This window comes from Vanessa cardui, chromosome 19 (genome assembly GCF_905220365.1).
Source record: "Vanessa cardui chromosome 19, ilVanCard2.1, whole genome shotgun sequence".
NCBI classification, from domain to species: Eukaryota; Metazoa; Arthropoda; class Insecta; order Lepidoptera; family Nymphalidae; genus Vanessa; species Vanessa cardui.
The window spans coordinates 9,816,511-9,841,161 of NC_061141.1; the positions used below are offsets into that span (position 1 = coordinate 9,816,511).

Below are 24,651 nucleotides of genomic sequence, written 5' to 3' on the forward strand. Positions count from 1 at the left end.
CAAATATGAATTAACAATAGATAGTTACTGTACAAATGACCGCGTGAAATGCATTTTAGCGTTGAATCGATATCCGAAATCCGGTCCAAAAACACATCAGCCCTCCGTAATCAGTGGATTTTAAGTGATCAATACCGCCCATAGACTTTGGCGCTGTTAGAAATATTAACCATTCCTTACATCACCAACCCGCTAACAATCTTAGCAGCTAAGATGTTAAAAATTGCTGGTCAGTTACAGAATATCTGATGATGGTATATACACAGATGTACAAGCCCACCAGTTTAATAAGTCTTGGTAGTTATTATTTGTACAATAGCTAATACATTACCACATATAAGATCAAACCTAAGTTTTAATGAAAAATTTTTGCAGCAAGAGTCGAGATGGCCCATTGGTTAGAACGCGTGCATCTTAACCGATGATTGCGGGTTCAAACCCAGGCAAGCACGCTGATTCATGCGCTTAATTTGTCTTTCATCTTGTGCTTAGCGGTGAAGGAAAACATCGTGAGAAAACGTGCATGTGACAAATTTCATAGAAATTCTGCCACATGTACATTCCACCAATCCGCATTGGAACAGCGTGGTGGAATACGTTCCAAACCTTCTCCTCAAAGGGAGAGGAGGCCTTTAGCCCAGTAGTGGGAATTTACAGGCTGTTGTTGTTGTTCTTGTTGGTATATACACAGATGGGCTTGTGCAAAGCCATCAATTAAATTAGTCTTGGTAGTTATTATTTGTACAATAGCTAATACATTACCACATATAAGATCATAACTAAGTTTTACTGAAATTAGTTTTTACAGCCATTTGGCAAGTTTGTTGAGATATGTGGAACTACCAACGGTTTTATTTGTAAATCACCATAATCTCAAACTTATGTATAAGAACACCTGTTAACTCTTGAAGACACCAACGTTGTACCCATCCGGAAATAGAGCAAAGTATTCCAAAGTTTGGCGGTGCGATTGATAAAGGATTCGAGGCACTTCGTACGTAGGCGGGGTATTTCTACTGTATAGCGCTTTGGTCGCGTTTGCCTGGCCGTTCGATCGTAAAGGGGACGGATGGAATTAATTCGAGTAATTCCTTAGCACATTCTCCGAAATGTATCTGAAAACTGAAAACGATGCAACTACACGTCGATTTGCCCGACTTTGAAAACCAGATCCAGATTTTGATAACCTAGGCTTGATCAAAGTTTTGTCTTCTATCAGCCTAATGGCACACCTCTCAGTCAACTCTTAAAGCCTGAAGATACTCAGCAGAGCTATTCTAAAGGTGCGAGCAGTACTCCATAATTGACCTCACTTATTTTTTCAATAAGCTGAACTTGTTCTATTTTGAGTTGGCCTGCAGTAACATCGCACCTTGGAGAGGATACTAAGCGTTCAAAAAAAATTGTGTTTTCAACTGTCCATAAAACTGATTATTAATTATTTTTCCTTTGGGTACATTCTAAAATATTTTTGACTGTTTATTACTATTTATTAGCTAAAATGAAAGACTATTTCTGTTATATTAATAATAGAAGAGGCTAAAAGTCAAGATGGCTTTATCATAAATCGCGATGTCTCTTAGATTTAATTTAAATTTCAAATATTGATGACGGTCGATATTTACTTTGGCTGATTTTAATTCTGATGGTTCTTGAAAACTCTAAGAGTGATTGCCACTTTGCCAAAGCTTTTATTATAATAACTTGGTATTAAAATTTCTATTTCGTAATTAAAACCTATGCCCTTATCAAAGATTATTCTAGCATTTTATTTATGCATACATATTTATATATAACTACCTACCCGCTGTTTCGCTAGCGTTTTAGGGTGATGGTTGTCATGTGTTAGGGAAAAATAGTAGCCTATATCCGTTGTTGAAGTTCAAGTTTAAATGATACCAAATTTTATCAATTTCAGTTCAGCGGTTTGAACAGACAGACATAGTTACTTACACATTTATAATATTTATATAGATAACAATTTTATTATTAACTTAGAAAAGAACTTACATCTTTAGTAAAAAGCTGATGGACGATTGTTTGGTCAAATTTTTGTCGAGTTCGAAATCATATTCTTTAATTTTTGAATTTAGAATGTTTTCTTTTTAATAGTTCAACTTCAATTTAATTTAATGAATAAGGATGTTCTTCTATTGTTTTGATCGTCTCAACTGATATCGACATTAAAACATGCAAGTAGATGTCTCGATAGCTAAAGTCGAACCTGGTTACCGAATTCTCTTTTAGAACTTCGAGTGAATAGCAAATGCAACCCCGTTACCGGGAAAGGACTTGACCCGAGAGTCACCCAATACTTGAAAGGATTCGAATGTCCCCAGGCGTTTCCGGCGATATCTTAAAAGGTCTAAACGTAAGAATGTTTTCACAAAATTATTTTTCACGTATTTCGTAATCTTGATCCTATTTGTCTTATATTTTGAAAGGTTCGACGTGGAATAAGTATATTGGTATTTGACATGTATAGATTTATTATATGCACTATTATATTGGTACAAATAAAATTTTTCATAGTGAGCAATTTGGTTTTACAAGAGGTCGATCAACAACTGATGCAGGAATTGCACTTCTTAAGCATATTTACGATGCTTGGGAGAAATCACAGAATGCTATTGGAGTATTCTGTGATTTATCTAAAGCATTTGATTGTGTAGAACACGAGACGCTTCTTTATAAGCTCAAATATTACGGCGTTAAAGGTAGGGCTCTTGATCTCATTGCTTCATACTTGGGTCAAAGAATCCAGCAAGTTTTCATTAATGGAATAAAGTCTATTGGATCTACGCTAAAAATGGGTGTTCCACAAGGTTCAATTTTGGGTCCCTTTCTATTCCTAGTATATATAAATGACCTTCCTTTCTTTGTTAAAGGTATTTGTGATATAGTATTGTTTGCTGACGATACTTCACTGATTTTTAAGGTTGACAGAAAAAAAACTGACTATGACGATGAGAACGGTGCCTTATCACAGATACAAGATTGGTTTAATGTAAATAATTTGGTTCTGAATACTCAAAAAACAAAATGTGTAGTTTTTACCCTACCCAATGTTAGGAAGCAAAATTATAAAATATCTTTAAGCGGTGGCCCGCTTGATGTAGCCGATACTACCGTGTTCTTGGGAATAGAATTGGATTCCAGACTTCAGTGGAGTCCCCATTTGTCGTCCCTAACAGGGAGACTCAGCTCCGCAGCATACGCGGTTAGAAAAGTTAGACAACTAACTGATATTGATACCGCTCGTTTAGTTTATTTTGGTTATTTTCACAGTATTATGTCATATGGCATATTACTTTGGGGTAACGCTGCAGACATTGAATATGTCTTTATTTTACAAAAGAGAGCAATTCGGTTTATTTATAATCTTGGAGCTAGAGACTCTCTTCGGGATGTTTTTAACAGAGTAGGAATACTTACTGTTGCGTCGCAATATATTTACAACAATATCATGTATATTCACAGTAACATTGATAACTTTGTTAAAATCAGTGATAATCATTGTATATGCACTAGAAGTAAGGATAAGCTTATAACGCTAAGTTTCCGACTCCGCAAAGTCAATAAATCTTTCTTGGGGCAAGGTATCCATTTCTATAATAAAATAACACAGACATTTTTAACTTTGCCGTCTCGTAAATTCAAATCGTTTATAAAAAATACATTGGTGAAAAAGGCGTATTATTCGATACAAGATTTTGTAGATGATAAAAAAGCGTGGAATTAATATCTGTTGACTTCCAGGCAGGATATATTAATTTAATAATTGTATTAACTTAAAAATTAACTAACATGACTGTATTTTTTTAAATGTTGAAAAAGAGTAACTACTGAGTTTCTTGCCGGTTCTTCTCGGTAGAATCTACTTTCCGAACCGGTGGTAGCTTCACTTAATTGTTAAATGACGATTCAAAAGTGCTTGTAAAAGCCCACTTGAATAAAGTATACTTTGATTTTGATTTTGATTTTATTCGTTTTCTTTGATATAATCTACCTTTTTTTTATGGTATAGGTTGGCGGACGAGCATATGGGCCACCTGATGGTAAGTGGTCACCATCACCCATAGACAATGACGCTGTGAGAAATATTAACTATTCCTTACATCGTCACTGCGCCACTAACCTTGGGAACTAAGATGTTATGTCCCTTGTGCCTGAAGTTACACTGGCTCACTCACCCTTCAAACCGGAACACAACAATTCTGACTACTGTTATTTGGCGGTAGAATAACTGATGAGTGGGTGGTACCTACCCAGACGGGCTCGCACAAAGCCCTACCTCCAAGTAAACCTGAATCGATTATCACTTTAATTACTGCGTTTTACTTATACTATAATAATGAACATGTAAGATTAGTAGCAGCAGGTAGTTATAATTATTGTTATATTTGGAATCGGTGTCAGTCAAGAAAACTCTACAGTACTTTAAGAAATATGTTTTTTACAAATTACCTTTTATACGATAATATACTGGGTCAATCAACGGGCTCGTATCGCTTCTTTCTTTCGATTGTTGGGGCGTGTGCGCGTGGCTGACACCGACTGCAAATATATCAATAACTATAACTACGTTACATAATCGTAAATCGACTTTTAAGTAGTCTAATATTTTTCATTTCATTTTACTTAGGACGACTCTAAAAATATGTTAAATATGCAATTATTTTTATTATTTTTAGTGCATATTAATTGGTTTTAAAATAGTGTTTTCGGTCTTTCTTTTTATTATTTTTTTTATTAATTGTTAAGATCAAAATCCTTGCACTCAATAGTTACGGCTGCACTTTAATAATCCTGCGTTAAAGGTCGCGATAACCCAGTCGTTTCAAGACGTAAATATTAACCGATGATTCTGAGTTCAAACATAGAGCAATCACAATTAGATTAATGTAATTTTTATATTTAATTCATCTCATTCACGGCTGGAACAAAATCAACTAACGCACCTCGGAACAGCATGTTGGAAAGAGCTCCAAGTCTTCTCTAGAAAAGGAAGAAACACAGTTAACTTTTTTAAAGACAGTGTCTTTTAATGAGCAGTATTGACTAACTATACGGAAAACTTTTTAATGAATAATAAGCTTCTCCGATTGCATTCATACATTTTTAAATACATAAAAAATATTGCATTATATTTATCAGTAGATAAGCCTTATAAGATTGGTATTATCTGACGAAATAAAATTGTACATCAAAAGTAATTTGATAGGTAGGCAACGGAAAACTATTGCTGTAACTCAATGTTGCAAAATGTTAAGCGCAGTTAGTTGATAGAGTTTAGTAATGCCTTCAAGAAACACGCGCACTGCAACTTGCTTACTAAGAGCTATCGCTAATGATGTGCCAGACATACCACATATGCACATGTTAGTATCGATATCGATAATTCGTTGCAACTGATAAAAATACTTCTTATATGAATTTCAAGTTTATTGATAACTAACTTTGATTGCATTTTAGTGATTATCATAAAAGACAGTAACATTGACAGATATATTTAATATCGTATATATATAAATAATACAAATTGTTGATAAAAATATTTGTTACTATGGGTTGCATGCCCGATGAAAGAACATTGCAGGAGACGGCCTTAGTTATTCATGGCCTCAAACGATTTCGCTTAACAAAATGCCAAAATCGATAGCCTTACATCCTCAATCAGGTCAACGAAAAGATTATTATGATATCGTATGTCAAAAAAAAAAAAACATTTCTATGACCGCATAAGGATCGATTAGTTCTTTTCTCTTTAAAAACTGTCAGACTATTTATTTGATGATGAGAACATAACTTACAGCGACATCAAACCTAATATTTTTATCGATTACATAAATTAAATCATCACCTATTTAAAAAAATCTAACCATAAATACTGCTTGTTTAGAAATATAATCGAAGAGATTTCAGTTTCACTTAGTTTTATTAAACTATCGATATCGATAAAAATAAGACACCTCCCTATCCACTACGTAGGTTAGGAGATTGCCCCGAGGATACTTTCGGTGCACGGTGCTTGTATCCGCGTCTGCTATCAAAGATACTTCGCTAGTTACTGACTAAGCTAAATAAATACTTATTTCCTTGAAACTTTGAACCTACATACTATATATAGTCGAAGTAAATTGATTATGATGCAAGACTTTGAGGCTTTTTAGGTGTCATTGAGCGAAGAAGCAAATCTCTTAAGCCGAGATGGCCCAGTGGTTAGAATCCGTGCATCTTGACCGATGATTGCGGGTTCAAACCCAGGCGAACACCACTGAATATTCATATGTTTATAATTTGTGTTTACAATTCATCTTGTGCTCGGTGAAAAAAAACATCGTGAGGAAACCTGCATGTGTCTAGTTTCATCGAAATTCTGCACATGTGTATTCCACCAACCGGCATTGGAACAGCGTGTTGGAATATATTACAAACCTTCTTGGGAGAGGAGGCCTTAGCCCAGCAGTGGGAATTTTACAAGATGCCGTTGTTTGACCGAAAAAGAAACGTAACATATACCATTCAACGTATAATTTAGCATGCATTAGCTGACGATATTGCTACACTACAGAAATAATACTTTCGTCAGCAAAAGATCATAGAGCTTTTCAATAATTCGGATTAGGTAATGTAATCATAATTTGAAAAGCCTCCGAAGTTAAGTTCAACTGTCCAAACAGTTGCTGTTTTGGACAGCTGAACCAAAATTTTAATAAATAAACGTACAGTTTGTGTCGTATTTTTAATTAATAAATGGATAGAGAAAAACAATGGGCACCTTGAATTAGTAGGGGTCTTGAATGGTCTAAGACGGTGTTCTTGCCTACTTGAATTTTTGGTCTTGCCTCGATATGGTCTGAGAACAATATTGACATAGGTTATGTATGAACTTTAAGCAGCAGGTAAAATGTAATACCTTGAGATAATTGAGCCTGTAACTATAGGAACAAGGGATATAAAATATATTTACATATATCGAAGCCGTGGAGAAAATTAGTAATATGCAATGGATTCCAGCACAAATAACTAATATATTGTGCGTACTTAAACAATTATTAAAATCCTTAAATACTTTTTAAAGATTTAAAAATCTTTCTGATCTTGTGTGCGCGACACATTAAACACTATTAGTACCATATAGTGACTTGACAGAATCGCTGTTTATTATTATTGATTTCTGTTTTAATTCGCTGTTTTTTTTTTTCATTTTCTTTCTTGTACACGTATAAGTTCACATCACACCATCAGCCCGCTTTTGTCCACTGCTGGACATAGGCCTCTCCAAGTGCACGCCACTGTGATCTTTCTCCGGCTCCTCGCATCCAGCTCCTGCCTGCCGCCTTGCGTATATCGTCACTCCACCGTGCCTGAGGATGTCCTACACTACGTTTGCTGTTGTTTTTTTTTTTTTTCATTTTCTTTCTTGCTCGCGTATAAATTCGCTGGGGCATAATCGGGACATTTAAATGGCCGTATAAGGCCGTCCCATTTAAAATTATGACCTTGTTATAACTGACATATAAAGTCAAAATAAACAAAAAGTAAATAACTTACTACATAAAGTGACAGTTATAGTATTAGCGTTAACGAATATCATATGTATAATTTTTTGAAGTATTTTATTGTGACGTGTTTTAACATACGCACACTACAATATTATATACGTACAAGGATCATTCCTAAACGTTGATAATTTAATAAGAAGCCTTCGTACATTCAAAACAACCTGTTGAAATTTGAACTCAATAAAAAGGCTGAATATAAATCAAAAACCATATCATAACTAAATCCAAGCAATTGTCTAAATCGAGCAGTCATCGTCAAATTATATCCAGACAAGTAAATTACCTCACTAAGTTCAATAAAATTGGTGCGATAATCGTTCTCGATTATGACAGATGCGTTGAATCTCAAATTGGCCGTATTATCGTACACCTTCGCTAATGGCTGACATTTAAACGAACACGGTGTTACCGTTTGTTTGGATTTCAAATTAAGAACACCTGTTGAATCCCGAATTCTCGAAACGTCCCGATAATTTGTTTATTTAATGTAAATTGCACGGTACACAGAACGGCCGTAATGAAGTTCTTTATTTGAATTCGGACGTTCTATTTTCTCTTTAGAACTTCTCGTCGACAGCCGTTTCTAATCTCTTTCCATTACATTAAGTATTATATAATTATTATTAAAATACATTTACACCTTTATTCGATTTAGTTTGACACATATCTTTTTTTTAATAATAATGGATCAAGGCATTCTTGTCATGTCATTGTCATGTCAAATTAGTTGTCAATATAAAAAAATATATAGATTCAATATTTAAAAATGAAAAAAATACACTGATAAAACTAAATTTAAAGTTATGAGAACAGAAGTTTTTTCTTCTTTTTAATTTTGAAAGAAATAAGATTATTAATTATAGGCATAATAAAATTTTAATAATTTACGGTTATCATACAAATAATCGTTACCCGTTAACGGCTCATCGTAATGAAGATAAACAAAGGGGGCGGGGTAAAAGGGAAATTAAGAAAGTTTAATGAAAACATCGTCCGCCATCTTGGGTACAGATAAAATTAAACATAAATATTAAAAACGGAATATTAGTGATGCGAAAAGGTAAATTTATCGTATCGAAAATTATTCATTATAATTAGTATCACAAATGAAACATTATTTAAGTCAAATTAAACTGTTAATGTCGTACTAGTAAACAAAGGTAACTAAGGTCAGTAGTACACTTATTAGGCTATAATGGATGATTACATACATCCATCGACCTGCTCTAGAACTGCAAAATGAAACATTAAAAGACGTCTTTTTCTATAATTTGTTTGCTGAAAAATAATGAAAATTTATTAAACAAATTAAAATGTATTTTACTTATAAACCTAAACACCAATTTTAATATTTTTATAAGTATCAAAAATGAAAAGAAAATTTTTCATCACCCTCTTAGGTAATGAATTTTAAAGGATCATACGACTCACCTCAAGTCCAAAATTTCATTCGATTAGACCTCCCAATATGACGTCAATAATTTTGAAATTGTATTAAATACTTTTTTTTTTAATTTAATAGCGTGTACTTGTACTTTAAATATAAATAAAAAGCAAACTATGTTTTCGTTTTATTAATAAAACTCAACATTTTATTGAACGCGAATAAAACATATTTCATCCTTTTGAAATAAGTGTAGTATTTTTTATTTACTTCAATTTCATTTGATAAAAGTACTACTGGAGAACAGTATATTTTTCATTTCAATAACTTAATTCTTGAAGACTATGAGTTCAATCGACTACAAAGCAAAGTAAATGGAAATCCTGCAAAATGTCATAGAAAATTGTAATAATAGCAGTTTAATGGGATCTTAATGAAATTGCAGCGCACTGGAAATAGCTTCGCTTTAGGTACTCTTGAATAAATATTTCTTTTACAAGCCGAGTATCAGAAGGAGGACTTTCCATCAGCACATCGCAGACAATCGGAGACATTGTTGGAAAATACACCGAATTGTCTTAAGTGCTGGTTTTAAGTTACATGTAGATTGTTGTAATACTGTAAGCCTATTATATTTTTAATAAAATATTTATGAATTATTATTAAAGGTTGTATAACTTTTGGGATTGAGTTATATTCAATCACAGAATTAAATTAATGTAATGAATACTTTTTGTTTTGATATAATTAATGTGGAAATAATATTTTTGAATTTGACATTAAAGATTGTACATCGGATTTAGAAAACGAAGGATAAGGAACGAATGTAATACAAACTGGAGACATATAAATATTACATTATATTAAATATTGTTTATTATTTAATGTTCCCGAATATTTGAAGCTGGTTCTTCATTACATTTTAAAAGAAACCAATTAGTACACAAAACGTAAAGATTAAATCAATAATATATTTTTTAAATTACCGTCCATTTTAAAATTAGCATACATTCAAATCTTAAATTATTAAACTATTTTAAATATGAAAGAATGAATTTTTTGTTACTCTTTCATGTCTTAACTACTTAATTGATAATCTTGGAATTTTGCACACACATTGGCCAATATATAGAGGAGGTAAAAGGGGTACCCTGGACAAAACGGATGAAAATATTAAATACCGAGCGCATTCTCTTCGAAAGTAAAAAAGCAATGACTCTGAGCATATCAAACTTCTCAAGTACCAATCTTGGAAGAAATTCCATAAAACATAAAACTATTCGGACCCAAGCCAATTCTATTTCTTACAATACTCTACTTCGGTAAATATGGCCGAACTTTTGTTGGTAACTTATCTATTATTATCTATATTTCCCTAAAGCATATTTTACGTCTATATATAAATAAATATGTAAAGAAAAAACAGTTCAGTACCTTTTTCCTCCTCATTTGGTCAACGGATTCTTTTGTTTCTTTATATTGCTATTGACGGAATGTTATCAATAAATACAATCAGAAATATGAGCAGGAAAAAGTATTACAGACAAGGTAGAATACTGATTTGGAATGAGTTCCAAACTTTGTCCGTAATAGGAGCGATAACCTTGGCCCAGCGCTGGGATATATGGATATAGCATCCATACATATATAGGATTACCAAAACACAAAACACCAATTAGTGCTGTTTCAAAAATAGGTCTACTTTGTGTGCGAAAGGGTAGCATACAATTAGTGAGTTTGTGATTGATATCATATCTTAGAAATGATGCGATCGCCGCCTGACTATTCTTTATGATACTGTATATTTGTAACTGTATAATTGTGGGATTCAAGGACCCATTAAAACAAATTTTATTTAAATAATGTATTCATATATTTATTCTATTGGTATAAATTCAGTCAATGAAATTCTAAACAAAAGTAAAACAGCATTAATAATAAAATTAAACAAAAAACGAATATATTTTATTGAAGTTCAAAGAATTAAAATGAGTTTCATAATATTGTCGTGTAAGTATATATTATATGTAATTATGTACCTACTCAATTATTTTTCAATCTTTTGATGTATTATGCGGTCAGCTTATTGCGTCTAAGGCTTTACAAATTGCGCTCAAGAAACTAGGCTGCTATTATTAAAGTGAATGACATGATTAAAATGAATTCTAAAGATTCATATGTAATAAGAGCGTTCTTAACACACTTTATATCATCTTTTCTTTATATATACTATACTAGTTATTGGCCGCGGCTTCGCTAGCGTTCTAGGGGTTGGTTGTCACTTGTTTCGTAAAAAGTAGCCTATGTCCTTCCTCGGATTTCAAGTTTGATTTATACGAAATTTTATCAAATTCCGTTCTTTGGTTTGGTCGTGAAAGAGCGACAGACAGACAAACAGATAGAGTTATTTTCACATTTATAATATTAATGTAGATGTGGCAAACGAGCAGGAGGCTCACCTGATGGAAAGTGACTACGACCGCCCATGGACATCTACAACATACGGAGACTTGAAGATACGTGGCCTCTTTTCTTGAAGGTTCCCAAGTCCTATCAGTCCAGAAAAACCGCCGGCGGGAGCTGGTTCCACCGAGTAGAGTCGAGTCGAGTCGACTAAGGCAGAAGATGTTTTTTTTTTTAAAAATCACGCTGTTGTGGATTTTCAGACATCTAGGACTCTTTACAAACAGACTAAGTCACGGTTAAGTTGCTAATTTGTAAGATTACGTTTTCAGAGTCCTGGGTTTAAAACCTCAACTAATAGAAGTTGTTGAACCTTAAGCAAATTATTCTAAGAACGGAAGATATATTGGCGAAATGACTTTTAGCCAATGTTGAATGGCACCGATTAAATGGCTAGGCTATTAAGTGAATGGCTAATTCAATTAGTCGATAGCCAACAAATATCATATCATAATTCGACGACCTCTGTGGTCGAGTGGCGTGTATACCGGTTTTCATGGGTACGCCACTCTGAGGTCCCGGGTTCGATTCTCGGCCGAGTCATTGTTTTTAAGATTATCATTAATTTTCTATGTTGTTTTGGGTCTGGGAGTTTGTGGTACCGTCGTTACTTCTGATTATCCATAACACAATTGCTTTAGCTACTTACATTGGGATCAGAGTAATGTATGTGATGTTGTCTCATATTTATAATATAGCAGAATGAAATATCAATGGATGTAAGTTTGGTCGTCCAATATGTATTAGGCCACGAATATTCGTGATCTGCAATAATGACAAATCTCTTTATATATTTGTCCTTGAACGTAAACTCTATTCTACCTCTACTAAGCTGGAACTGGTAACTATAAAACTATACGAAAATAATAAGTTTTCACTGTTATGAGAATGTACAAGTGAAATATGCAGTTAAATAAAGTTCGGCATCGTTCATAAGGGTTCGTCTCTTGAATCATTTATAGGGGCCAGTTTTTGTCGTAATAAGGTCACACTGTCCGCAACTTGAAAACTAACTTGTTATGGCTGAAACGTGAGAAAAATAACCGAAAGGTAATTTAACAATTTCGAGTTTTTGTATTACCTTGATATTACATCGAGTTTATTTCAAGACTTTTGTGTATTCGCAAATGTTATTAGGGTTCCTTAGTCTACCAAAATTGGTGGAGAGATGTATACTGATAATCCAAAAATTGGTTGATTGAAATGAAATAAAATTGGAAAATAAATATTTTTTCTTCGTCTTCAACGAATGTTTTTTTGTGTCAAACGGTCGGCCCATCTTATGGCTACGGAACCTTATCATGTGCGTGTCCGACACGCTCTTGGCCGGTTCTTTTATTTTTGTATGTGTGCGTGTGTTACATGAATCGGTTACAGGAGTATGGGATATTTGGTCAGAAATTTGGGCGTATGTAGGTATCATACTGAATAAAATAACTTTTCGATATAATGCTGCATTACAAATATTTGGTCTCTAGACTCTGAAATCCTAGGACGAAGACGCGGTTTACGTTCATCAGCAACTGAACAAAAAGCATGCCGATAACTATTCACCCATACTCAACACAGCGCCACCAGATGCTACTTGTGTTTCACTTCCAGTGACAAAAATATATAAGATATTATAATTTTACGGAAATTATGACATGACATGACAAGTTTCATTCGCAAATTTGCTGTTTATTCATTATTATTAAGAATATACATTTATAAGAAAAACGTTGGCGAATACCTCTTCATTACGAGCTTTGATGGACTAGCTGTTACAAAGACGTGATAATTAACAAACGATTCGGAGTTCAAACCTGTGCAATAACTAATTAATGTGCTTAATTTAAATATATGACTCATCTCGTGTGATGGCAATGGAAAAAATGTGAGAAAACCACTGTTTTTCTTATACCTAATTTCTTATAATTCGCCATCAGGTGGCGCCACAGTACATCAATTAACCATTTAAACAGTCACCAAGCGCTAATATTTGTTAACTTCCAAGCAGGATATATTTCATACATATAATTGTATTTAACTAACCTGACTTTATATTTTTAAATGTTGAAAAAAAGTAACTCCTAAGTTAGCTTCGCTTAATTTAGTTGACGATTCAAAAAATCTTATAAAAGTGTACTTGAATCAATTATATTTTGATTTTGATCACCAATAAATTAATTCATTGGGCGAATAAAAATATTCGGCGAACATAAATATTAGGCCCACCACCCCCTCAAAAACGCGGGTATGACCACGTGTAGACTACTTGAATAATACATTACTACGGGTATACATATAAATAGAAATAGATATTTCCAAATACATTGCACGATGTTATTAGTATTTTAAAATTACGTCCTTACAATATAAGTAAAAGTTACATGACAGAACTAGTAACTTATAATTAGTAACACTACAATAAAATCTCGATATTTAAATATAAACTCTAATATATTGTAATACGATTCATAATTGCATGCTAAATTAATAAATAAAATCTTAAATGTACTCATTACGGGTGATGGAAAGTGTGTTTTATTTTAAAGGTATAAAGTTGTAATTTGATTAATACGTGTTGATTGTGACACGCTGATGCGTCTGAGTGCAATTCGTGGGAACGGTACCATACAAGATTGCGCAAGCGCTGTTATATTGCGTTATAGTAAACGTATATACTCACATAATAGTTACGTTGGAGTTATTTGTTGATGTGCTCTTGTATGCGTTTTAATAAGATAACATATTGATAAATTAATTTAAATAATGACTTATCTCTGTGTCTTTCCTAAGGTTGCCTGGAAGAAATCGTTGTTTTAGCGTAGGCCGCTTTTTGTGCATCTTATGTGTGACTAAGCGTTATGTTTACTGGTGTACAATAAGGAGTATATTGAATCTATTGCTTAAAATGTCTTCCGGAAATGTTTTTTTTTCACTAAAGCAATCAATATACATTTTATACTAAATAGATTTGGATTTGAAGCAGCAATAACGGTAAGCGGTAACACAATCAGTCATTTTAATCACTGAGTCTAAACATATTTGTAACAGACTCTTACTTAATAGAACATTATTTTTTACTACAGAAGACGCATCTATTCGATACCCATTCACTAACTAAAGATACCTACAATATAAAATATAGTATATATTTATCTATTAAAAACAATATGATAAATAGTAAAGTAAATACAAGTTAAAATTTTACCGTGGCATGAATAGAAAGGTCATTTATTGGAAAGTTTCAAAGGTAATTTTCGTCGAGCATTAACTCGACAATGCCTTCGTCGAGTCCGTCCATTGTTAGACCTAGGCTTTTAGCTTTTAGGCGCGATGACAGATAGTTTACTTCGCTATAAAGAATAGTTTTCTATCGCTAAATTGTCTTTCGTATTCCGTTAATTGCGAAAACTGTTTTGTACATTTTGAACCGAGATAACCCAATAGTTAGAACGCGTGCATCTTAACCGTTGATTGCGGATTCAAACCCAGGCGAGCACCGCTGAATTATCATGTGCTTAATTTGTGATTATTATTCATCTCGTGCTCGGTAAAGGAAAACATCGTGAGGAAACCTACATGTCAATTTCAACGAAATTCAGCCACATGTGTTTTCCAACCCGCATTGGAGCAGCGTGGTGGAATATGTTTCAAACTTTCTCCTTAAAGGGAGAAGAGGCCTTAGCCCAGCAGTGGCAGTTTTCAGGCTATTACTGTACTGTAAGAAAATATATCATTAACAATCTGAATCTGGAGCATCGTCCGCGTAACAATCAATTCATGAAAATTATCCTGCAAGAACTTGCATGCAATCCCTCTTCTGCAAATTTACCCTCCTGGAGGGTATTAAACAGGAGCCTATCTACATTGGCTAATTTGGCTGTCAAAGCGTAACTGACAAACAGACACACAGAGATACTTCAGATAGATGACCTCTATTGTTTGCAATCATTTTCATACTTGACATTTTACAATCTATAAAAAAAAAAACTAAAAAATAATCAAAGCATGTAATTCCATTTAATTATGCTTCCTCATATTTCCAATAATAATTATTCGATAGAACGAATTTCTACCACTGAACAAACACTAGTTAATTAAAACCTCATAAAAACATTAATTAAAAGTTCTGATTACCCAATAAAATAATATATAGATTTACATATAAAACTAGGGAATTTGTATGATTGAACGCACACTTAGTAAAACCTATCTATTTAGGTAATTATCACCTATTAGATACCTATCTATTTAAAATTGAAAAATAAAGTAAATATACACTTAAATTATGATATGGATTGTTATGGGTTTATTTTATTAATAATGAATTGTATAATTATGTCGTACGTCGTAGCCAACTGGTTAATTGATTAATTTAAAAGCCTTTTAATTAACAGCCTAGAGAATTAACTAATACGTCTTCAATTCATAGAATAGGGACTCTCGAGTAAATATAAATTATATTAATTATAAATACAAATAATTATGTTGATAGTTTTATTAAAGAGTCTAGGCGTTTTATTATGTGACTAATTAAGCTTGCCTGTGACATATAAACGTGGCCATATTTAAGCAATTTTACTGATTGAAATTAAAATTTTGGTAAAACAGTTGTGGCCTGCGTGTGTTGTACATGGAGGACGATGTTGACGATTTACGCAAGGCGGCTGGCAGGAGCTGGATGCGAGTAGCCGAAGATCGATCACAGTGGCGTGCTATTGGAGAGGCCTATGTCCAGGAGTGAACGAAAAAAGCCTGTTGATGATGATGAAAACAGTTGTTACCTACTTAGATAAGAGCTACAGATATGAGTTGAACTGGCTTATAAAACTCATCAGAATAATTACGGTACAAAACAATTATTCACAAGATGATTTGTAACAATTAACTAGATCTACTTTCGGCTAATAAAAATATTTGATTCTCAATTACAAACTAAATGCATACCAAACATTTAATTTCCTCGTCGAAATATATCAAATAAGCAACGTTAACTACCAAAGGTTTAAATTACTTTTCGAACCATTTGAAAGTTAATCACTTCGATTGAGCAAAAGCTGTTAACGTGTTCGGTTATCGCCAAACATTTGCCAAACGTTGGTTAGTGAAACTAATGGCATTTGCATCGTCTAATTTGTAACTTCATTTAATTTCTTAGTCGTTAATTCGTTAAAGTAATATCAGATAAACGATGTCAGCTTTACTGGAAATTGGAAATAATCTCAAACAGAATATAAATCAGAGTTTTTGCATCTAAACAGGGAGGAGGGTGGAGGGGGCGTGGTACTGAAGGTGAGAAAGTATCGGAAAGAACTAAATTTTGTTGATTCTTATCAGTACTGTCTTTTCACATTTTACTCCTACTTATTATCATGGTTCATTCAAAGTATTTACTGCTGTGTGCAATAAATAAACATAAGACGATCACATTATATTTTTGAATCTTGAATATGAAGAATATAAAAGTCTTAAGATTATATAATATGAGTTGTATTTTAAGACCTTTTAATATGTTTCAATTGAATCTCCATTTCATATAATCCAACGTAGTACTAAATTAACTAATCTAAATATATTCCTAACATTTACAAATTATTGGTAACTTGGTAGGTTCGATTAAGGATGTGCAAATGAGATTATCTTACTAAGCGTGGATTAGATTCCAACATGTTTTAAGCTAAAATAACTCAAATTAAATACTATAATATTTCACTTATTCCACGTAAGAAATTAAGCATCAAGTATTGACGAATACTCTAACTTTGCTTATCATTTCAGTCGATATATAAAAGAACTAGCGACCTGCCCCGGCTTCGCACGGGTATAATGCTGTATGTGTATGCTATTTTTGTATATATAATATACAAAAGCCTTCATCTCAAATTACTCTATCTAGTAAAAAAAAACCATATCAAAATCCGTTGCCTAATTAATATAAGTAAGAATATAAATAATATATAGTTGCGTAAGGAAGATATAAAAAAACATAGGCACAGACGGCAAGCGACTTTGTTTTATACTATGTAATGATCTAACTTTGCCTATCATTTCGTAGATTTTAGAAGAATATCACATTTAAAAAACCAGCCATTGAGGATTTCTTCTTGACGGACAATAGCCCGAATAGCCTAGAGATATATATTTTAAACACGATAATAATATGACTTATCTATTATAGATACAATCAGATGTACTATATATTTGTACGTTGCCAAAAAATGACAACGTTTGTTATAAAATTCATCCTATTTCACTTGGCGTATGGTTGATGTTACCCGCTTCTGGGCTTGCCTTTATGCAAGCCAGGCTGAGTAGACCAACTCATCATTTAAGGCACCAAGAAGCATTATTTTGTTTTGATGTTTCGGATAGAAGGTTGAATGAGTCAGTGTTACAGGCACAAGGGACAAAATATCTTAGTTCCCATGGTTGGTCGTGATTTACTGTGTTACTTACTTAATATAAGTTAATATCACATCACATCACATCATCAGCCCGTTTTGTCCATTGCTGGACATAGGCCTCTCCAAGTGCACGCCACTGTGGTCATTCTCCGGCTCCTCGCATCCAGCTTCTGCCTGCCGCCTTGCGTATATCGTTACTTACGTTAAAATCAGTGTCCCAATCCTCAAACTAAAATAGAATTTCCAACAAACGAGAAGTCTTAGCAAAATGAAAACATAAATAAGATTCTATTTCATTGTTATTTCTAATTGAATCGAAACTCATCTTAATCCTAAACGAGTTTAGAAAATTTAGTTTGACGATTAAATTTTACTACATAACAATGCAATTGGACTAATAAATAATATAATAGTTACGCAAAACTTGGATCTATGTTACGTGCCTTCCAGCCGTGATTGATAGCTGGACATATTCATTTGATATATGTCACCTGATGAAGGCTTTCATTCTAATACAGACCGTATTTTAAATCCATAAGGTTGAATTTTGTCTTCTCTTCCAATTCACCGTGTACACTCTGCAGTGTTTACGCAAAACGAGTTCGTAAAGTAAACGCATAGGAAGGATTATTCCATGATAATTATTTTTGTTTATTCTTGATGTCTATGTTGATTCGATACGAAAATCGCGTTTTTATGATGAATGGAAATGGTATTGGAAAGTATTGAGAAGTTACATTAAGGTCATCATTCGTTGCGAGAGAGGTTTTTTTATGAAATAGGGCAAGTGAAAAGCTAAATGTTATTGCATTTTTAAATTATATTATTTCTTTAACAATCCAATGACCCGAGAAGATTTAAAAGGACAGTTCTGGTTTTTTTGTCATTAGGGCCACCTGTTATTGAGTGGTCACAATCACCCATAGACAATGACGCTGTAATAAATATTAACTATTCCTGACATCGTCAATGCACCACCAACATTGGGAACTAAGATGCTATGTCCCTTGTGCCTGTAGTTACACTAGCTCACTCACCCTTCAAACCGGAACACAACAATATTGCGTACTGTTGTTTAGCGGTTAAATATCTGATAAGTGGTTGGTACCTACCCAGGCGGGCTTGCACAAAGTCCTACCACCAAGTAAATTATATTTTTCACTTGAGTCTGAGTAAGGCTCAGGAGTATTATCTTATTTTATCTTTATTTTTCTTATATTCGTTGACGCTATTTTCTGTTCTTCTTCTTCTTAAGGAAACTTACATAAGAAGAAATAAGACAGCTATATTCATCGGCCAATAATAGTGTAGTATAATAGTCATCAGAGGGTGAGTGGACACCACCAAATTCTATTCTTTCATCTATTACTATAGGTAACATAAAGATTGGTAGTTTGTCTTCAGATTCTCTATTCTTACATAAGTCTACAAAACACAAAGGGAATCTTTTTTCATCGATATCTATATATTAATTAATTCAAGATCCAGATATTTACTGCTCATCAGGTGCTTCTGTTTTCACATTGTAATCAAGTACCAAAATTTCATAATATCTAGAACTATTTGATATGAATTTATATCCAGCTAAGCTTATTCCAATACAGTATATTTTCCAGCTCGCATCATAAGTCTAAGTCTAGCACGTCTGCGAGTGACAGGCAATTCGTTTTTACATTGCCATCTGACCTCTAAACTCCATCGACTATCAATGCAAGCTTAGATTACATCACTGCTTGTTAGTGTATCGTTATTACAAGAAAATATCTGCATTAAATAGACTTTTTATGACATCGATTGGCAAATGAGCTACTATATTAATGATGTAGGAAATATTAAACATACCTTACTGATGTCAAGTATCTTAGCATCCAAGTTAGTAGCACTTCGGATCACCAAAGCTAAGATGTTATGTCCCTCGTGCCTGTAGTTACACTCACACACCCTTCAAAATGGAACACAGTAATACTAAACAATGCTGCTTTAGAGCCGAGATGGCCCAGTGGTTAAAACGCGTGCATCTTAACTGATGATTACGGGTTCAAACCCAGGCAAGCACCGCTGATTCATGTGCTTAATTTGTCTTTATAATTCATTTCGTGCTCAGCGGTGAAGGAAAACATCGTGAGGAAACCTGCTTGTGACAAATTTTATAGAAATTTGCACATGTATATTCCACCAACCCGCATTGGTACAGCGTGGTGGAATATGTTCCTAACCTTCTCCTCAAAGGGAGAGGAGGCCTTAGCCCAGCAGTGGGAAATTTACAGGCTTATTGCTTTGAGGTAGAATATATAATTAATCAAATCAGAAAATTAAAACAATATCAGATTATAATATGTACTCGAATAAATTCAATGAATTCGATTAAGCATCATATATATTCAGAAGTTTTTATCTATAAATAATAATTAAAATATAGTAAGAATATTTATATAAAGAATGTTATCACTTAAAATAACCGTTCAATATTAAAATGATTCTAAAATTAAAATGTTATCAAATATTATAAACAATTTGGTCTAGGTCATTCAACTTGTCGTTATCATTAAGTAAACACGATCTTGTCAATTGAATAGATTTCGTGTCATTGACACAAAGTGATAGTAAGATAGTGTGCGCACAGCTGACGAGATGTTTGGCGAAATTGAAAGTAATGTGATTATTTAAAAATATATCGATATTTTTTTTTTGTAAATTGTCTTTGTAATTCCAAATACAGCCAAATTTATAAATGATGTCATAATTTGTTTATTTTAAGACTCTTAGCATTGCTAGTAGTAAAAATATTTTAAGGTTATTTTATTATTACAATTTAATATCTTAGTATTTTTTATCATGTTCAAAATTATCATCAAATAACTTAAAAAAACTAATTCTAAAAACTAATATGTAGAATTTCGTCCATTTAAAGATTTCCTTTCGAAAAATTTTTAATTTTTGGGGCGTTAAACTCAACATATATTTTATACAGTATTTTTATCGCAACAGATACAACGATCATCAAATGTAATATTTGTAGCGTAAATTATTTAAATATAGTGTGTATTGCGAAAAATTCTCATGAATATTCCAATATTTCACAGTAGACCAATCAAATTACATAACATTATCGACATCGACAACGTCACTTGCACGTCACTACACTTAATCGGCCGGTTATCGTTCGAGTCTATTCAGTGCGAGCGAACGTTCGGCCCGCCTGACGCGTGCACGCTACACTGCGTTCGATGACAGGATTGCCGCCATCAGCGGTTTCGAAATTCGAATTTTCGTGTTTTACTTTTTTTTTCTGACATATTTCGCAGTGATTTGTGACCAGCCACTATTTTTAGTGACAATTTGTCCTGTGTGAGGTGAAGTTTTAATCGGCATCGATCGCATAAAAACTTCTTGGTGTTTTATTACGTAAATAAGAACATAACAGCTGTGTTTAGGATTTTTCTTGCTTACATAACAAAGGTAAAGTAATTAATTAACTTTTAACATATATAAAGAAGTATTATGATTGTATTATACAACGTTTTTTTTTATTGAGTATATATATAATCGCCAAAATCGTAATTTCCGTTCAACGAGTTCGAAAGAGGCCAATGATTGGGGTCGATCACGACATTTTGCAATTTTCTATATATATGCAATACCGCATGGGTGGTAATTATGCATGCAAAACAAACTTTACTGCAATCTTTGCGAATTTTTCTGCGGCGTATGCAAATTGCTGTACAGCTGAAGTCTTTAGAAATATTTACAAATAATGCTACCCCAATTTTTTTCATTTAAAATGCACATACCAAATTAACCAAGGCAAACAAATATCACAAAAAACATGCATTTTAACAGACAAAGTACGTGTGGTATCTTTGTCTTTACGTATGTCTTTCCAATATTTCGCGATCAATTAGATTTATAACGACCAAACACCAAATGTTTAAATATGTTTTTATAAACAACATATTATGTTAATGGACGACTAGAATTACGAATGACATAATCCAAGATCCTCGTATTAGTATGTAAATTATTTATGGATTTTAAAATTTGAGTTTACAATATTTTGAAACTTTTAAGATGAGAAACGATCTATACATATAAAAAAATTGGAGTGTCTGTTTGTAATATTAAAATAGCCCTTTTTCCCATATGTACATATACGTGTCTGACTGTTTGTTCCGGCTAATCTCTGGAAGGGCTGGACCGATTTTGACGGGATTTTCACTGGCAGATAACTGATAAAATAGGGAGTAACTTAGGCCACAATAATATATTTTTGTTATATTCAAATTAAGCAAGGATTCATAGATCAGCACAACCTTAGTAGTACGAAGCACCAGATCAAACGTAACGTTCCTACCAACTTATTAAAACTGCTCTATCAATATCGACAACCTCCATAGAGGATTACGGTATGCCACTACGTCCCTGGTTCGATTCCCGACCAAGTCGATGTAGAAAAAGTTCATTAGTTATATCTTGTGTTAGGTCTGGGTGTTGTGGTACTGTCGTAACTTCTGATTTCCCAGTACACAAATGCTTTAGCTACTTATGTTGAGATCAGAGTAATGTATGTGATGTTGCCTAATATTTATTATTAAAAATATATATTAATCAGTATAAAGGAAAGGGGTATATGAAAGAAAATTCTGGAACTTGATTTAATTATTCTGACTTTTATTGATTCCAAATTTAAACTCGTGAACCAATGGGATGATGAAGCTCACGCTGTAGACGAGACAACAATCACGAATTATAATTACATCAAGCACTAATAGAAGATAATCCATTTCACTCACACGCGCCATAAAATGATATCACTGTCCCTGTCTTTCAAATTTTCTACCCAATAATGTGAACTATAAAAATAATCACAATTTGAAATTGAAACGCAACAGTAGCCAAGGTTCTGAAATAAATTAAAAGGCAACAAGCAGTCAGGAGTTATAGCTCATTCCATTACGAGACGGAGGCCGCCGTGAATTAATTATAATAGCGATTTAAAGCCCCCCTGACCCCTTGTTTTGAAACGGATAAACCCCTTGGAAATCCTATCTTTGAATTCTACAATTTCAATTTTATCTTATAATTGAAATCTATTCAGGAACTTTATACATACATAGATACCGGGATCTTATGATTAATTTAATCTATTTTACAAATCTTATACAATTTATATTAACTGAGATAAATTAGCGTCATATTTCTGCAGTGCAATCAATTCTTTAAATAAAGGTATCAGTACTAAACACGTGGACTTTTGTAAAGGACTGGATATCTGACGCTTTCAGATTAAAATTCATTACTAATTATTCATTTAGCATTTATAAATAGAGCATAGTTTAATATTATTTGTTTCTTTAAATTACATATTTAGCCGCAGTTCCTCTCTTAACTGTATAGGTTTATATAAAAATAGTTCCCACTTTTAAATTAAAAATAAATAGTTCGTACTGCGAGCTGTTCTTATATTTAAGAAAAAAAGTAGTCAATATTATAAATTTTGTAGTAGTTAATTAACATGAGTGTGAATCATATAGACATATATATGCTTTGTTAATCAATATAAATATTTAAATTACCATTTATTTCATTTCAAGACGTAGTCGCGCTACATTTATAATGACATATGGTCACGTAGAAGCATCTAAGTGGATCACCGCTGCCCGTAGATATTGTCGTAAGAAAAAATGTACATAATATTTGATTAATGACATAATTAGTTACGACCAAACCGATAACACAAAATATTCGCGCCTTGATTGTGGACATAGAGTACAGAAAGTCTAGAGGTGACTGAAATTCGAGTTTCGAATATTTAACGGTCAAAGCTTTGACTGATTAATTTCATTAATATTCGAAAAATTTGCATTCTAAATTTAAAAAGAGAACGAAATCACAAAAGTAACTAGTGAAACACAGTCGCCTTTTAACGAACTGAAAAAAAGGTGAGGTTGAAGATAAAATGATGAATTTTAATTGCCTAATAAAATTCAACCTTAATCAAAATTCCCCCCCGAGAATTAATGTTTATTTCAGATCCTCTGATTCGTCGAGAATATCTTTTCATTTATTAAACGTATATATTATTTAAATTATTCGAATATCCCAAGGGAGTTTGACAATTCGAAAGAGAGCATAATATTATAGGGAAGCATCAAAATCAGGTACAGATTTAAAAGCAATTCGGGTAGTGTGAAATTACACATCACTTTTTTAACACATTTAAAAGTACTTTATTAATTATGAGAGCTGAGATGGCCCACTGGTTAGAACGCGTGCATCTTAACCGATGGTTGCGGGTTCAAACCCAGGCAAGCACCACTATACATATATATGTGCTTAATTTGTGTTTATAATTCATCTCGTGCTCGGCGGTGAAGGAAAACATCGTGTGGAAACCTGCATGTATCTAATTTCATCGAAATTCCGACACATGTGCATTCAACCAACCCGCATTGGAACAGCGTGGTGGAATATATTCCAAAACCCTCTCCTTAATGGAAGAGGAGGCCTTATCCCAGCAGTGGGACAATTACAGGCTATTACTTTACTTTACTATTAATTATAGATGAACCAATTATTAATTACTACACACACTAACACTAATTTGTATTCGCTTGTATCTATTTGCTTTTCATGCTTCACTATCATGATCGTATGATCACATCATTTGTGGAAAGAATTTTTGTATAATATATTTCATCATATTGTATGAAATATTTCAGTATGACCTAAGTTTGCTCTGTTATTGCATTTTAAATATTTAAATGAAATTTTGTTTTTATATTATTAGATAAGTATTCGCTTCTTAAATCTATCTCTAGCAAAAAAAATTACCTATTTCTATAGT

At 33.0% G+C, this 24,651-nt stretch overlaps 1 protein-coding gene across 8 annotated transcripts in view; it reads left to right on the forward strand.

Annotated features, from left to right (window-relative positions):
• Positions 1 to 24,651, forward strand: part of LOC124537946 (brain tumor protein) — a 469,342-nt gene that overhangs the window by 119,022 nt on the left and 325,669 nt on the right. For 4 of the 8 annotated variants that reach the window (XR_006966944.1, XM_047114923.1, XM_047114937.1 and 1 more), the window contains exon 1: positions 20,981 to 21,266. The exons of the other annotated variants lie outside the window; for them this stretch is intronic. The gene's annotated coding sequence lies outside the window, so the exon portion shown is untranslated. Of the gene's footprint in view, positions 1 to 20,980; positions 21,267 to 24,651 lie in introns of those variants that run through there. 8 annotated transcript variants of the gene reach the window in all.